At 53.5% G+C, this 13436-nt stretch overlaps 28 non-coding genes across 28 annotated transcripts; 14 read left to right on the forward strand and 14 right to left on the reverse strand.

Moving 5' to 3' along the window:
* Positions 1–323: 323 nt before the first annotated feature.
* On the reverse strand, positions 324–395 carry TRNAE-CUC (transfer RNA glutamic acid (anticodon CUC)). The gene has a single exon. It is a non-coding gene; the product is annotated as a tRNA-Glu (tRNA).
* A 411-nt stretch (positions 396–806) lies between these two features.
* Positions 807–879, forward strand: TRNAT-CGU (transfer RNA threonine (anticodon CGU)). Its single transcript has one exon. It is a non-coding gene; the product is annotated as a tRNA-Thr (tRNA).
* A 344-nt stretch (positions 880–1223) lies between these two features.
* On the reverse strand, positions 1224–1295 carry TRNAE-UUC (transfer RNA glutamic acid (anticodon UUC)). The gene has a single exon. It is a non-coding gene; the product is annotated as a tRNA-Glu (tRNA).
* Positions 1296–1751: 456 nt separating this feature from the next.
* TRNAM-CAU (transfer RNA methionine (anticodon CAU)) lies at positions 1752–1824 on the forward strand. Its single transcript has one exon. It is a non-coding gene; the product is annotated as a tRNA-Met (tRNA).
* Positions 1825–2158: 334 nt separating this feature from the next.
* TRNAE-CUC (transfer RNA glutamic acid (anticodon CUC)) lies at positions 2159–2230 on the reverse strand. Its single transcript has one exon. It is a non-coding gene; the product is annotated as a tRNA-Glu (tRNA).
* A 411-nt stretch (positions 2231–2641) lies between these two features.
* Positions 2642–2714, forward strand: TRNAT-CGU (transfer RNA threonine (anticodon CGU)). The gene has a single exon. It is a non-coding gene; the product is annotated as a tRNA-Thr (tRNA).
* A 343-nt stretch (positions 2715–3057) lies between these two features.
* On the reverse strand, positions 3058–3129 carry TRNAE-UUC (transfer RNA glutamic acid (anticodon UUC)). The gene has a single exon. It is a non-coding gene; the product is annotated as a tRNA-Glu (tRNA).
* Positions 3130–3585: 456 nt separating this feature from the next.
* Positions 3586–3658, forward strand: TRNAM-CAU (transfer RNA methionine (anticodon CAU)). The gene has a single exon. It is a non-coding gene; the product is annotated as a tRNA-Met (tRNA).
* An 808-nt stretch (positions 3659–4466) lies between these two features.
* TRNAT-CGU (transfer RNA threonine (anticodon CGU)) lies at positions 4467–4539 on the forward strand. Its single transcript has one exon. It is a non-coding gene; the product is annotated as a tRNA-Thr (tRNA).
* A 343-nt stretch (positions 4540–4882) lies between these two features.
* TRNAE-UUC (transfer RNA glutamic acid (anticodon UUC)) lies at positions 4883–4954 on the reverse strand. Its single transcript has one exon. It is a non-coding gene; the product is annotated as a tRNA-Glu (tRNA).
* A 456-nt stretch (positions 4955–5410) lies between these two features.
* TRNAM-CAU (transfer RNA methionine (anticodon CAU)) lies at positions 5411–5483 on the forward strand. Its single transcript has one exon. It is a non-coding gene; the product is annotated as a tRNA-Met (tRNA).
* A 334-nt stretch (positions 5484–5817) lies between these two features.
* TRNAE-CUC (transfer RNA glutamic acid (anticodon CUC)) lies at positions 5818–5889 on the reverse strand. Its single transcript has one exon. It is a non-coding gene; the product is annotated as a tRNA-Glu (tRNA).
* Positions 5890–6300: 411 nt separating this feature from the next.
* Positions 6301–6373, forward strand: TRNAT-CGU (transfer RNA threonine (anticodon CGU)). Its single transcript has one exon. It is a non-coding gene; the product is annotated as a tRNA-Thr (tRNA).
* Positions 6374–6716: 343 nt separating this feature from the next.
* TRNAE-UUC (transfer RNA glutamic acid (anticodon UUC)) lies at positions 6717–6788 on the reverse strand. Its single transcript has one exon. It is a non-coding gene; the product is annotated as a tRNA-Glu (tRNA).
* Positions 6789–7244: 456 nt separating this feature from the next.
* On the forward strand, positions 7245–7317 carry TRNAM-CAU (transfer RNA methionine (anticodon CAU)). Its single transcript has one exon. It is a non-coding gene; the product is annotated as a tRNA-Met (tRNA).
* Positions 7318–7651: 334 nt separating this feature from the next.
* Positions 7652–7723, reverse strand: TRNAE-CUC (transfer RNA glutamic acid (anticodon CUC)). The gene has a single exon. It is a non-coding gene; the product is annotated as a tRNA-Glu (tRNA).
* Positions 7724–8134: 411 nt separating this feature from the next.
* TRNAT-CGU (transfer RNA threonine (anticodon CGU)) lies at positions 8135–8207 on the forward strand. Its single transcript has one exon. It is a non-coding gene; the product is annotated as a tRNA-Thr (tRNA).
* Positions 8208–8550: 343 nt separating this feature from the next.
* Positions 8551–8622, reverse strand: TRNAE-UUC (transfer RNA glutamic acid (anticodon UUC)). Its single transcript has one exon. It is a non-coding gene; the product is annotated as a tRNA-Glu (tRNA).
* Positions 8623–9078: 456 nt separating this feature from the next.
* Positions 9079–9151, forward strand: TRNAM-CAU (transfer RNA methionine (anticodon CAU)). The gene has a single exon. It is a non-coding gene; the product is annotated as a tRNA-Met (tRNA).
* A 334-nt stretch (positions 9152–9485) lies between these two features.
* Positions 9486–9557, reverse strand: TRNAE-CUC (transfer RNA glutamic acid (anticodon CUC)). The gene has a single exon. It is a non-coding gene; the product is annotated as a tRNA-Glu (tRNA).
* A 411-nt stretch (positions 9558–9968) lies between these two features.
* Positions 9969–10041, forward strand: TRNAT-CGU (transfer RNA threonine (anticodon CGU)). The gene has a single exon. It is a non-coding gene; the product is annotated as a tRNA-Thr (tRNA).
* Positions 10042–10384: 343 nt separating this feature from the next.
* TRNAE-UUC (transfer RNA glutamic acid (anticodon UUC)) lies at positions 10385–10456 on the reverse strand. Its single transcript has one exon. It is a non-coding gene; the product is annotated as a tRNA-Glu (tRNA).
* Positions 10457–10912: 456 nt separating this feature from the next.
* TRNAM-CAU (transfer RNA methionine (anticodon CAU)) lies at positions 10913–10985 on the forward strand. The gene has a single exon. It is a non-coding gene; the product is annotated as a tRNA-Met (tRNA).
* A 334-nt stretch (positions 10986–11319) lies between these two features.
* Positions 11320–11391, reverse strand: TRNAE-CUC (transfer RNA glutamic acid (anticodon CUC)). The gene has a single exon. It is a non-coding gene; the product is annotated as a tRNA-Glu (tRNA).
* Positions 11392–11802: 411 nt separating this feature from the next.
* Positions 11803–11875, forward strand: TRNAT-CGU (transfer RNA threonine (anticodon CGU)). Its single transcript has one exon. It is a non-coding gene; the product is annotated as a tRNA-Thr (tRNA).
* A 343-nt stretch (positions 11876–12218) lies between these two features.
* TRNAE-UUC (transfer RNA glutamic acid (anticodon UUC)) lies at positions 12219–12290 on the reverse strand. Its single transcript has one exon. It is a non-coding gene; the product is annotated as a tRNA-Glu (tRNA).
* A 456-nt stretch (positions 12291–12746) lies between these two features.
* On the forward strand, positions 12747–12819 carry TRNAM-CAU (transfer RNA methionine (anticodon CAU)). Its single transcript has one exon. It is a non-coding gene; the product is annotated as a tRNA-Met (tRNA).
* Positions 12820–13153: 334 nt separating this feature from the next.
* On the reverse strand, positions 13154–13225 carry TRNAE-CUC (transfer RNA glutamic acid (anticodon CUC)). The gene has a single exon. It is a non-coding gene; the product is annotated as a tRNA-Glu (tRNA).
* Between the last annotated feature and the right edge of the window lie 211 nt (positions 13226–13436).

Here is a 13436-nt window from a genome sequence, read left to right on the forward strand (position 1 = left end):
AGATTTTTCTCTCCCTCTTGCCCCGATAACCACAGTCCTTCGCCACTGCGGACCCAAACGTTACCGATGAAACACTAAGGGGAGCCAAGCTGACAGAGGGGATACAGGGGGTCTTTGAGTCCCTTCCCTGGACACCTTGGAGTTGGAAGGGAAAGATGAGAACGTTTTGAGCTATGAAGCCATACTGGGGTCTTGTGCCGAAGGAAGGAAGGGCTAAAAGCGGTCTTTGGCGTTTGCGGCCGCCCGCCGACAGCAGGTCCGACCCAAAGACTTTAACGCTGCAACGCGGTTTCTGGATTGGTGTAAGTCTAGAAAAAGGCTCATTCCCATACCGGGAGTCGAACCCGGGCCGCCTGGGTGAGAACCAGGAATCCTAACCGCTAGACCATATGGGAACCATGGTGTGGGGCTGAGCTAGTAATCGAAAAAGTTTTCTGGCTTTGAGTACTCTACTTTTACGTCACGCTCAGAACGAGCCTGTCACCAGATCCCGGCATATCAACCCAGCCCCGCCGACAGATAGGTTAAGGTCGCCTGAATCAAACAGCGTTTTTCCCTGCTGAAGAGGTGCCTCCGTTGCCCAGATATGGCTGTTTTTGTCGATACGCAAAAGAGCTCCCTGGAGCGACCAGGGAGCTCATTCCTCCAAAGAGCTCATTTCCATCTTGACAAAAACAGCCATATCTCGGCAAGGGAGGCACCCAGTCACAAGGGGGATGCACTGTTTGATTCAGGTGACCATAACCTATCTTTCAGCGGTGGTGGAGTCAATGCCCTGGGTTCTGCTGACAGGTCCACCTCCGGTCGCCTCGTTAGCGTAGTAGGTAGCGTGTCAGTCTCGTAATCTGAAGGTCGTGAGTTCAATCCTGACACGGGGCAAAATTGTCGCAAGCTTTTTCTATCCCTCTTGCCCCGAAAGCCACAGTCCGTCGCCACTGCGGACCCAAACGTTAACGATGAAACGGTAAGGGGAGCCAAGCTGACAGAGGGGATACAGGAGGTCTTTGAGTCCCTTCCCTGGACACCTTGGAGTTAGAAGGGAGAGATGGGAACTTTGGGAACGTTTTGATCTATGAAGCCAAACTGGGGTGTTGTGCCGAAGGAAGGAAGAGCTAAAAGCGGTCTTGGGCGTTTGTGGCCGCCCGCCGACAGCATCTCCGACCCAAGTGCTTTAACGCCGCAATGCGGTTTCAGGATTGGTGCAAGTTTAGAAAAAAAGCTCATTCCCATACCGGGAGTCGAACCCAGGCCGCCTGGGTGAAAACCAGGAATCCTAACCGCTAGACCATATGGGAACTGTGGTGTGAGGCTGAGCTAGTTATCGAAAAAGTTTCCTGGCTTTGAGTACTCTACTTTTACGTCACGCTTAGAGGGAGCCTGTCACCAGAACCCGGCATATCAACCCAGCCCCGCCGACAGATAGGTTAGGGTTGCCTGAGTCAAACAGCGTTTTCTCCTGCTGAAGGGGTGCCTCCGTTGCCCAGATATGGCTGTTTTTGTCTTATACGCAAAAGAGCTCCCTGGAGCGACCAGGGCGGTGCTGTTGCTCCAAAGTGTTGAGCGGCAACGCCCTCATTCCGCCAAAGAGCTCATTTCCATATTGAGAAAAACAGCCATATCTCGGCAAGAGAGGCACCCAGTCACAACGGGGAAACGCCGTTTGATTCAGGTGACCCTCAGTTGACCCTAACCTATCTTTCAGCGGCGCCGAGTCGATGCTCTGGGTTCTGCTGACAGGCTCGCTTCCGGTTGCCTCGTTAGCGCAGTAGGTAGCGCGTCAGTCTCATAATCTGAAGGTCGTGAGTTCGATCCTCACACGCGGCACTTTTGTCACAAGATTTTTCTCTCCCTCTTGCCCCGATAACCACAGTCCTTCGCCACTGCGGACCCAAACGTTACCGATGAAACACTAAGGGGAGCCAAGCTGACAGAGGGGATACAGGGGGTCTTTGAGTCCCTTCCCTGGACACCTTGGAGTTGGAAGGGAGAGATGAGAACGTTTTGAGCTATGAAGCCATACTGGGGTCTTGTGCCGAAGGAAGTAAGGGCTAAAAGCGGTCTTTGGCGTTTGCGGCCGCCCGCCGACAGCAGGTCCGACCCAAAGACTTTAACGCTGCAACGCGGTTTCTGGATTGGTGTAAGTCTAGAAAAAGGCTCATTCCCATACCGGGAGTCGAACCCGGGCCGCCTGGGTGAGAACCAGGAATCCTAACCGCTAGACCATATGGGAACCATGGGGTGGGGCTGAGCTAGTAATCGAAAAAGTTTTCTGGCTTTGAGTACTCTACTTTTACGTCACGCTCAGAGCGAGCCTGTCACCAGATCCCGGCATATCAACCCAGCCCCGCCGACAGATAGGTTAAGGTCGCCTGAATCAAACAGCGTTTTTCCCTGCTGAAGAGGTGCCTCCGTTGCCCAGATATGGCTGTTTTTGTCGATACGCAAAAGAGCTCCCTGGAGCGACCAGGGAGCTCATTCCTCCAAAGAGCTCATTTCCATCTTGACAAAAACAGCCATATCTCGGCAAGGGAGGCACCCAGTCACAAGGGGGATGCACTGTTTGATTCAGGTGACCATAACCTATCTTTCAGCGGTGGTGGATTCAATGCCCTGGGTTCTGCTGACAGGTTCACCTCCGGTCGCCTCGTTAGCGCAGTAGGTAGCGTGTCAGTCTCGTAATCTGAAGGTCGTGAGTTCAATCCTGACACGGGGCAAAATTGTCGCAAGCTTTTTCTATCCCTCTTGCCCCGAAAGCCACAGTCCGTCGCCACTGCGGACCCAAACGTTAACGATGAAACGGTAAGGGGAGCCAAGCTGACAGAGGGGATACAGGAGGTCTTTGAGTCCCTTCCCTGGACACCTTGGAGTTAGAAGGGAGAGATGGGAACTTTGGGAACGTTTTGATCTATGAAGCCAAACTGGGGTGTTGTGCCGAAGGAAGGAAGAGCTAAAAGCGGTCTTGGGCGTTTGTGGCCGCCCGCCGACAGCATCTCCGACCCAAGTGCTTTAACGCCGCAATGCGGTTTCAGGATTGGTGCAAGTTTAGAAAAAAGCTCATTCCCATACCGGGAGTCGAACCCGGGCTGCCTGGGTGAAAACCAGGAATCCTAACCGCTAGACCATATGGGAACTGTGGTGTGAGGCTGAGCTAGTTATCGAAAAAGTTTCCTGGCTTTGAGTACTCTACTTTTACGTCACGCTTAGAGGGAGCCTGTCACCAGAACCCGGCATATCAACCCAGCCCCGCCGACAGATAGGTTAGGGTCGCCTGAGTCAAACAGCGTTTTCTCCTGCTGAAGGGGTGCCTCCGTTGCCCAGATATGGCTGTTTTTGTCTTATACGCAAAAGAGCTCCCTGGAGCGACCAGGGCGGTGCCGTTGCTCCAAAGTGTTGAGCGGCAACGCCCTCATTCCGCCAAAGAGCTCATTTCCATATTGAGAAAAACAGCCATATCTCGGCAAGAGAGGCACCCAGTCACAACGGGGAAACGCCGTTTGATTCAGGTGACCCTCAGTTGACCCTAACCTATCTTTCAGCGGCGCCGAGTCGATGCTCTGGGTTCTGCTGACAGTCTCGCTTCCGGTTGCCTCGTTAGCGCAGTAGGTAGCGCGGCAGTCTCATAATCTGAAGGTCGTGAGTTCGATCCTCACACGCGGCACTTTTGTCACGAGATTTTTCTCTCCCTCTTGCCCCGATAACCACAGTCCCTCGCCACTGCGGACCCAAACGTTACCGATGAAACACTAAGGGGAGCCAAGCTGACAGAGGGGATACAGGGGGTCTTTGAGTCCCTTCCCTGGACACCTTGGAGTTGGAAGGGAGAGATGAGAACGTTTTGAGCTATGAAGCCATACTGGGGTCTTGTGCCGAAGGAAGGAAGGGCTAAAAGCGGTCTTTGGCGTTTGCGGCCGCCCGCCGACAGCAGGTCCGACCCAAAGACTTTAACGCTGCAACGCGGTTTCTGGATTGGTGTAAGTCTAGAAAAAGGCTCATTCCCATACCGGGAGTCGAACCCGGGCCAGAACCGGGAATCCTAACCGCTAGACCATATGGGAACCATGGTGTGGGGCTGAGCTAGTAATCGAAAAAGTTTTCTGGCTTTGAGTACTCTACTTTTACGTCACGCTCAGAGCGAGCCTGTCACCAGATCCCGGCATATCAACCCAGCCCTGCCGACAGATAGGTTAAGGTCGCCTGAATCAAACAGCGTTTTTCCCTGCTGAAGAGGTGCCTCCGTTGCCCAGATATGGCTGTTTTTGTCGATACGCAAAAGAGCTCCCTGGAGCGACCAGGGAGCTCATTCCTCCAAAGAGCTCATTTCCATCTTGACAAAAACAGCCATATCTCGGCAAGGGAGGCACCCAGTCACAAGGGGGATGCACTGTTTGATTCAGGTGACCATAAACTATCTTTCAGCGGGGGTGGAGTCAATGCCCTGGGTTCTGCTGACAGGTTCACCTCCGGTCGCCTCGTTAGCGCAGTAGGTAGCGTGTCAGTCTCGTAATCTGAAGGTCGTGAGTTCAATCCTGACATGGGGCAAAATTGTCGCAAGCTTTTTCTATCCCTCTTGCCCCGAAAGCCACAGTCCGTCGCCACTGCGGACCCAAACGTTAACGATGAAACGGTAAGGGGAGCCAAGCTGACAGAGGGGATACAGGAGGTCTTTGAGTCCCTTCCCTGGACACCTTGGAGTTAGAAGGGAGAGATGGGAACTTTGGGAACGTTTTGATCTATGAAGCCAAACTGGGGTGTTGTGCCGAAGGAAGGAAGAGCTAAAAGCGGTCTTGGGCGTTTGTGGCCGCCCGCCGACAGCATCTCCGACCCAAATGCTTTAACGCCGCAATGCGGTTTCAGGATTGGTGCAAGTTTAGAAAAAAGCTCATTCCCATACCGGGAGTCGAACCCGGGCCGCCTGGGTGAAAACCAGGAATCCTAACCGCTAGACCATATGGGAACTGTGGTGTGAGGCTGAGCTAGTTATCGAAAAAGTTTCCTGGCTTTGAGTACTCTACTTTTACGTCATGCTTAGAGGGAGCCTGTCACCAGAACCCGGCATATCAACCCAGCCCCGCCGACAGATAGGTTAGGGTCGCCTGAGTCAAACAGCGTTTTCTCCTGCTGAAGGGGTGCCTCCGTTGCCCAGATATGGCTGTTTTTGTCTTATACGCAAAAGAGCTCCCTGGAGCGACCAGGGCGGTGCCGTTGCTCCAAAGTGTTGAGCGGCAACGCCCTCATTCCGCCAAAGAGCTCATTTCCATATTGAGAAAAACAGCCATATCTCGGCAAGAGAGGCACCCAGTCACAACGGGGAAACGCCGTTTGATTCAGGTGACCCTCAGTTGACCCTAACCTATCTTTCAGCGGCGCCGAGTCGATGCTCTGGGTTCTGCTGACAGACTCGCTTCCGGTTGCCTCGTTAGCGCAGTAGGTAGCGCGTCAGTCTCATAATCTGAAGGTCGTGAGTTCGATCCTCACACGGGGCACTTTTGTCACGAGATTTTTCTCACCCTCTTGCCCCGATAACCACAGTCCTTCGCCACTGCGGACCCAAACGTTACCGATGAAACACTAAGGGGAGCCAAGCTGACAGAGGGGATACAGGGGGTCTTTGAGTCCCTTCCCTGGACACCTTGGAGTTGGAAGGGAGAGATGAGAACGTTTTGAGCTATGAAGCCATACTGGGGTCTTGTGCCGAAGGAAGGAAGGGCTAAAAGCGGTCTTTGGCGTTTGCGGCCGCCCGCCGACAGCAGGTCCGACCCAAAGACTTTAACGCTGCAACGCGGTTTCTGGATTGGTGTAAGTCTAGAAAAAGGCTCATTCCCATACCGGGAGTCGAACCCGGGCCGCCTGGGTGAGAACCAGGAATCCTAACCGCTAGACCATATGGGAACCATGGGGTGGGGCTGAGCTAGTAATCGAAAAAGTTTTCTGGCTTTGAGTACTCTACTTTTACGTCACGCTCAGAGCGAGCCTGTCACCAGATCCCGGCATATCAACCCAGCCCCGCCGACAGATAGGTTAAGGTCGCCTGAATCAAACAGCGTTTTTCCCTGCTGAAGAGGTGCCTCCGTTGCCCAGATATGGCTGTTTTTGTCGATACGCAAAAGAGCTCCCTGGAGCGACCAGGGAGCTCATTCCTCCAAAGAGCTCATTTCCATCTTGACAAAAACAGCCATATCTCGGCAAGGGAGGCACCCAGTCACAAGGGGGATGCACTGTTTGATTCAGGTGACCATAACCTATCTTTCAGCGGTGGTGGAGTCAATGCCCTGGGTTCTGCTGACAGGTTCACCTCCGGTCGCCTCGTTAGCGCAGTAGGTAGCGTGTCAGTCTCGTAATCTGAAGGTCGTGAGTTCAATCCTGACACGGGGCAAAATTGTCGCAAGCTTTTTCTATCCCTCTTGCCCCGAAAGCCACAGTCCGTCGCCACTGCGGACCCAAACGTTAACGATGAAACGGTAAGGGGAGCCAAGCTGACAGAGGGGATACAGGAGGTCTTTGAGTCCCTTCCCTGGACACCTTGGAGTTAGAAGGGAGAGATGGGAACTTTGGGAACGTTTTGATCTATGAAGCCAAACTGGGGTGTTGTGCCGAAGGAAGGAAGAGCTAAAAGCGGTCTTGGGCGTTTGTGGCCGCCCGCCGACAGCATCTCCGACCCAAGTGCTTTAACGCCGCAATGCGGTTTCAGGATTGGTGCAAGTTTAGAAAAAAGCTCATTCCCATACCGGGAGTCGAACCCAGGCCGCCTGGGTGAAAACCAGGAATCCTAACCGCTAGACCATATGGGAACTGTGGTGTGAGGCTGAGCTAGTTATCGAAAAAGTTTCCTGGCTTTGAGTACTCTACTTTTACGTCACGCTTAGAGGGAGCCTGTCACCATAACCCGGCATATCAACCCAGCCCCGCCGACAGATTGGTTAGGGTCGCCTGAGTCAAACAGCGTTTTCTCCTGCTGAAGGGGTGCCTCCGTTGCCCAGATATGGCTGTTTTTGTCTTATACGCAAAAGAGCTCCCTGGAGCGACCAGGGCGGTGCTGTTGCTCCAAAGTGTTGAGCGGCAACGCCCTCATTCCGCCAAAGAGCTCATTTCCATATTGAGAAAAACAGCCATATCTCGGCAAGAGAGGCACCCAGTCACAACGGGGAAACGCCGTTTGATTCAGGTGACCCTCAGTTGACCCTAACCTATCTTTCAGCGGCGCCGAGTCGATGCTCTGGGTTCTGCTGACAGACTCGCTTCCGGTTGCCTCGTTAGCGCAGTAGGTAGCGCGTCAGTCTCATAATCTGAAGGTCGTGAGTTCGATCCTCACACGGGGCACTTTTGTCACGAGATTTTTCTCTCCCTCTTGCCCCGATAACCACAGTCCTTCGCCACTGCGGACCCAAACGTTACCGATGAAACACTAAGGGGAGCCAAGCTGACAGAGGGGATACAGGGGGTCTTTGAGTCCCTTCCCTGGACACCTTGGAGTTGGAAGGGAAAGATGAGAACGTTTTGAGCTATGAAGCCATACTGGGGTCTTGTGCCAAAGGAAGGAAGGGCTAAAAGCGGTCTTTGGCGTTTGCGGCCGCCCGCCGACAGCAGGTCCGACCCAAAGACTTTAACGCTGCAACGCGGTTTCTGGATTGGTGTAAGTCTAGAAAAAGGCTCATTCCCATACCGGGAGTCGAACCCGGGCCGCCTGGGTGAGAACCAGGAATCCTAACCGCTAGACCATATGGGAACCATGGTGTGGGGCTGAGCTAGTAATCGAAAAAGTTTTCTGGCTTTGAGTACTCTACTTTTACGTCACGCTCAGAACGAGCCTGTCACCAGATCCCGGCATATCAACCCAGCCCCGCCGACAGATAGGTTAAGGTCGCCTGAATCAAACAGCGTTTTTCCCTGCTGAAGAGGTGCCTCCGTTGCCCAGATATGGCTGTTTTTGTCGATACGCAAAAGAGCTCCCTGGAGCGACCAGGGAGCTCATTCCTCCAAAGAGCTCATTTCCATCTTGACAAAAACAGCCATATCTCGGCAAGGGAGGCACCCAGTCACAAGGGGGATGCACTGTTTGATTCAGGTGACCATAAACTATCTTTCAGCGGGGGTGGAGTCAATGCCCTGGGTTCTGCTGACAGGTTCACCTCCGGTCGCCTCGTTAGCGCAGTAGGTAGCGTGTTTGTCTCGTAATCTGAAGGTCGTGAGTTCAATCCTGACACGGGGCAAAATTGTCGCAAGCTTTTTCTATCCCTCTTGCCCCGAAAGCCACAGTCCGTCGCCACTGCGGACCCAAACGTTAACGATGAAACGGTAAGGGGAGCCAAGCTGACAGAGGGGATACAGGAGGTCTTTGAGTCCCTTCCCTGGACACCTTGGAGTTAGAAGGGAGAGATGGGAACTTTGGCAACGTTTTGATCTATGAAGCCAAACTGGGGTGTTGTGCCGAAGGAAGGAAGAGCTAAAAGCGGTCTTGGGCGTTTGTGGCCGCCCGCCGACAGCATCTCCGACCCAAATGCTTTAACGCCGCAATGCGGTTTCAGGATTGGTGCAAGTTTAGAAAAAAGCTCATTCCCATACCGGGAGTCGAACCCGGGCCGCCTGGGTGAAAACCAGGAATCCTAACCGCTAGACCATATGGGAACTGTGGTGTGAGGCTGAGCTAGTTATCGAAAAAGTTTCCTGGCTTTGAGTACTCTACTTTTACGTCACGCTTAGAGGGAGCCTGTCACCAGAACCCGGCATATCAACCCAGCCCCGCCGACAGATAGGTTAGGGTCGCCTGAGTCAAACAGCGTTTTCTCCTGCTGAAGGGGTGCCTCCGTTGCCCAGATATGGCTGTTTTTGTCTTATACGCAAAAGAGCTCCCTGGAGCGACCAGGGCGGTGCCGTTGCTCCAAAGTGTTGAGCGGCAACGCCCTCATTCCGCCAAAGAGCTCATTTCCATATTGAGAAAAACAGCCATATCTCGGCAAGAGAGGCACCCAGTCACAACGGGGAAACGCCGTTTGATTCAGGTGACCCTCAGTTGACCCTAACCTATCTTTCAGCGGCGCCGAGTCGATGCTCTGGGTTCTGCTGACAGTCTCGCTTCCGGTTGCCTCGTTAGCGCAATAGGTAGCGCGTCAGTCTCATAATCTGAAGGTCGTGAGTTCGATCCTCACACGCGGCACTTTTGTCACGAGATTTTTCTCTCCCTCTTGCCCCGATAACCACAGTCCTTCGCCACTGCGGACCCAAACGTTACCGATGAAACACTAAGGGGAGCCAAGCTGACAGAGGGGATACAGGGGGTCTTTGAGTCCCTTCCCTGGACACCTTGGAGTTGGAAGGGAGAGATGAGAACGTTTTGAGCTATGAAGCCATACTGGGGTCTTGTGCCGAAGGAAGGAAGGGCTAAAAGCGGTCTTTGGCGTTTGCGGCCGCCCGCCGACAGCAGGTCCGACCCAAAGACTTTAACGCTGCAACGCGGTTTCTGGATTGGTGTAAGTCTAGAAAAAGGCTCATTCCCATACCGGGAGTCGAACCCGGGCCGCCTGGGTGAGAACCAGGAATCCTAACCGCTAGACCATATGGAAACCATGGGGTGGGGCTGAGCTAGTAATCGAAAAAGTTTTCTGGCTTTGAGTACTCTACTTTTACGTCACGCTCAGAGCGAGCCTGTCACCAGATCCCGGCATATCAACCCAGCCCCGCCGACAGATAGGTTAAGGTCGCCTGAATCAAACAGCGTTTTTCCCTGCTGAAGAGGTGCCTCCGTTGCCCAGATATGGCTGTTTTTGTCGATACGCAAAAGAGCTCCCTGGAGCGACCAGGGAGCTCATTCCTCCAAAGAGCTCATTTCCATCTTGACAAAAACAGCCATATCTCGGCAAGGGAGGCACCCAGTCACAAGGGGGATGCACTGTTTGATTCAGGTGACCATAACCTATCTTTCAGCGGTGGTGGAGTCAATGCCCTGGGTTCTGCTGACAGGTTCACCTCCGGTCGCCTCGTTAGCGCAGTAGGTAGCGTGTCAGTCTCGTAATCTGAAGGTCGTGAGTTCAATCCTGACACGGGGCAAAATTGTCGCAAGCTTTTTCTATCCCTCTTGCCCCGAAAGCCACAGTCCGTCGCCACTGCGGACCCAAACGTTAACGATGAAACGGTAAGGGGAGCCAAGCTGACAGAGGGGATACAGGAGGTCTTTGAGTCCCTTCCCTGGACACCTTGGAGTTAGAAGGGAGAGATGGGAACTTTGGGAACGTTTTGATCTATGAAGCCAAACTGGGGTGTTGTGCCGAAGGAAGGAAGAGCTAAAAGCGGTCTTGGGCGTTTGTGGCCGCCCGCCGACAGCATCTCCGACCCAAGTGCTTTAACGCCGCAATGCGGTTTCAGGATTGGTGCAAGTTTAGAAAAAAGCTCATTCCCATACCGGGAGTCGAACCCAGGCCGCCTGGGTGAAAATCAGGAATCCTAACCGCTAGACCATATGGGAACTGTGGTGTGAGGCTGAGCTAGTTATCGAAAAAGTTTCCTGGCTTTGAGTACTCTACTTTTACGTCACGCTTAGAGGGAGCCTGTCACCATAACCCGGCATATCAACCCAGCCCCGCCGACAGATAGGTTAGGGTCGCCTGAGTCAAACGGCGTTTTCTCCTGCTGAAGGGGTGCCTCCGTTGCCCAGATATGGCTGTTTTTGTCTTATACGCAAAAGAGCTCCCTGGAGCGACCAGGGCGGTGCTGTTGCTCCAAAGTGTTGAGCGGCAACGCCCTCATTCCGCCAAAGAGCTCATTTCCATATTGAGAAAAACAGCCATATCTCGGCAAGAGAGGCACCCAGTCACAACGGGGAAACGCCGTTTGATTCAGGTGACCCTCAGTTGACCCTAACCTATCTTTCAGCGGCGCCGAGTCGATGCTCTGGGTTCTGCTGACAGACTCGCTTCCGGTTGCCTCGTTAGCGCAGTAGGTAGCGCGTCAGTCTCATAATCTGAAGGTCGTGAGTTCGATCCTCACACGGGGCACTTTTGTCACGAGATTTTTCTCTCCCTCTTGCCCCGATAACCACAGTCCTTCGCCACTGCGGACCCAAACGTTACCGATGAAACACTAAGGGGAGCCAAGCTGACAGAGGGGATACAGGGGGTCTTTGAGTCCCTTCCCTGGACACCTTGGAGTTGGAAGGGAAAGATGAGAACGTTTTGAGCTATGAAGCCATACTGGGGTCTTGTGCCGAAGGAAGGAAGGGCTAAAAGCGGTCTTTGGCGTTTGCGGCCGCCCGCCGACAGCAGGTCCGACCCAAAGACTTTAACGCTGCAACGCGGTTTCTGGATTGGTGTAAGTCTAGAAAAAGGCTCATTCCCATACCGGGAGTCGAACCCGGGCCGCCTGGGTGAGAACCAGGAATCCTAACCGCTAGACCACATGGGAACCATGGTGTGGGGCTGAGCTAGTAATCGAAAAAGTTTTCTGGCTTTGAGTACTCTACTTTTACGTCACGCTCAGAACGAGCCTGTCACCAGATCCCGGCATATCAACCCAGCCCCGCCGACAGATAGGTTAAGGTCGCCTGAATCAAACAGCGTTTTTCCCTGCTGAAGAGGTGCCTCCGTTGCCCAGATATGGCTGTTTTTGTCGATACGCAAAAGAGCTCCCTGGAGCGACCAGGGAGCTCATTCCTCCAAAGAGCTCATTTCCATCTTGACAAAAACAGCCATATCTCGGCAAGGGAGGCACCCAGTCACAAGGGGGATGCACTGTTTGATTCAGGTGACCATAAACTATCTTTCAGCGGGGGTGGAGTCAATGCCCTGGGTTCTGCTGACAGGTTCACCTCCGGTCGCCTCGTTAGCGCAGTAGGTAGCGTGTTTGTCTCGTAATCTGAAGGTCGTGAGTTCAATCCTGACACGGGGCAAAATTGTCGCAAGCTTTTTCTATCCCTCTTGCCCCGAAAGCCACAGTCCGTCGCCACTGCGGACCCAAACGTTAACGATGAAACGGTAAGGGGAGCCAAGCTGACAGAGGGGATACAGGAGGTCTTTGAGTCCCTTCCCTGGACACCTTGGAGTTAGAAGGGAGAGATGGGAACTTTGGCAACGTTTTGATCTATGAAGCCAAACTGGGGTGTTGTGCCGAAGGAAGGAAGAGCTAAAAGCGGTCTTGGGCGTTTGTGGCCGCCCGCCGACAGCATCTCCGACCCAAATGCTTTAACGCCGCAATGCGGTTTCAGGATTGGTGCAAGTTTAGAAAAAAGCTCATTCCCATACCGGGAGTCGAACCCGGGCCGCCTGGGTGAAAACCAGGAATCCTAACCGCTAGACCATATGGGAACTGTGGTGTGAGGCTGAGCTAGTTATCGAAAAAGTTTCCTGGCTTTGAGTACTCTACTTTTACGTCACGCTTAGAGGGAGCCTGTCACCAGAACCCGGCATATCAACCCAGCCCCGCCGACAGATAGGTTAGGGTCGCCTGAGTCAAACAGCGTTTTCTCCTGCTGAAGGGGTGCCTCCGTTGCCCAGATATGGCTGTTTTTGTCTTATACGCAAAAGAGCTCCCTGGAGCGACCAGGGCGGTGCCGTTGCTCCAAAGTGTTGAGCGGCAACGCCCTCATTCCGCCAAAGAGCTCATTTCCATATTGAGAATAACAGCCATATCTCGGCAAGAGAGGCACCCAGTCACAACGGGGAAACGCCGTTTGATTCAGGTGACCCTCAGTTGACCCTAACCTATCTTTCAGCGGCGCCGAGTCGATGCTCTGGGTTCTGCTGACAGAGTCGCTTCCGGTTGCCTCGTTAGCGCAGAAGGTAGCGCGTCAGTCTCATAATCTGAAGGTCGTGAGTTCGATCCTCACACGCGGCACTTTTGTCACGAGATTTTTCTCTCCCTCTTGCCCCGATAACCACAGTCCTTCGCCACTGCGGACCCAAACGTTACCGATGAAACACTAAGGGGAGCCAAGCTGACAGAGGGGATACAGGGGGTCTTTGAGTCCCTTCCCTGGACACCTTGGAGTTGGAAGGGAGAGATGAGAACGTTTTGAGCTATGAAGCCATACTGGGGTCTTGTGCCGAAGGAAGGAAGGGCTAAAAGCGGTCTTTGGCGTTTGCGGCCGCCCGCCGACAGCAGGTCCGACCCAAAGACTTTAACGCTGCAACGCGGTTTCTGGATTGGTGTAAGTCTAGAAAAAGGCTCATTCCCATACCGGGAGTCAAACCCGGGCCGCCTGGGTGAGAACCAGGAATCCTAACCGCTAGACCATATGGGAACCATGGGGTGGGGCTGAGCTAGTAATCGAAAAAGTTTTCTGGCTTTGAGTACTCTACTTTTACGTCACGCTCAGAGCGAGCCTGTCACCAGATCCCGGCATATCAACCCAGCCCCGCCGACAGATAGGTTAAGGTCGCCTGAATCAAACAGCGTTTTTCCCTGCTGAAGAGGTGCCTCCGTTGCCCAGATATGGCTGTTTTTGTCGATAT

Source organism: Leptodactylus fuscus, chromosome 5, assembly GCF_031893055.1.
Source record: "Leptodactylus fuscus isolate aLepFus1 chromosome 5, aLepFus1.hap2, whole genome shotgun sequence".
In the NCBI taxonomy this organism is placed as follows: domain Eukaryota; kingdom Metazoa; phylum Chordata; class Amphibia; order Anura; family Leptodactylidae; genus Leptodactylus; species Leptodactylus fuscus.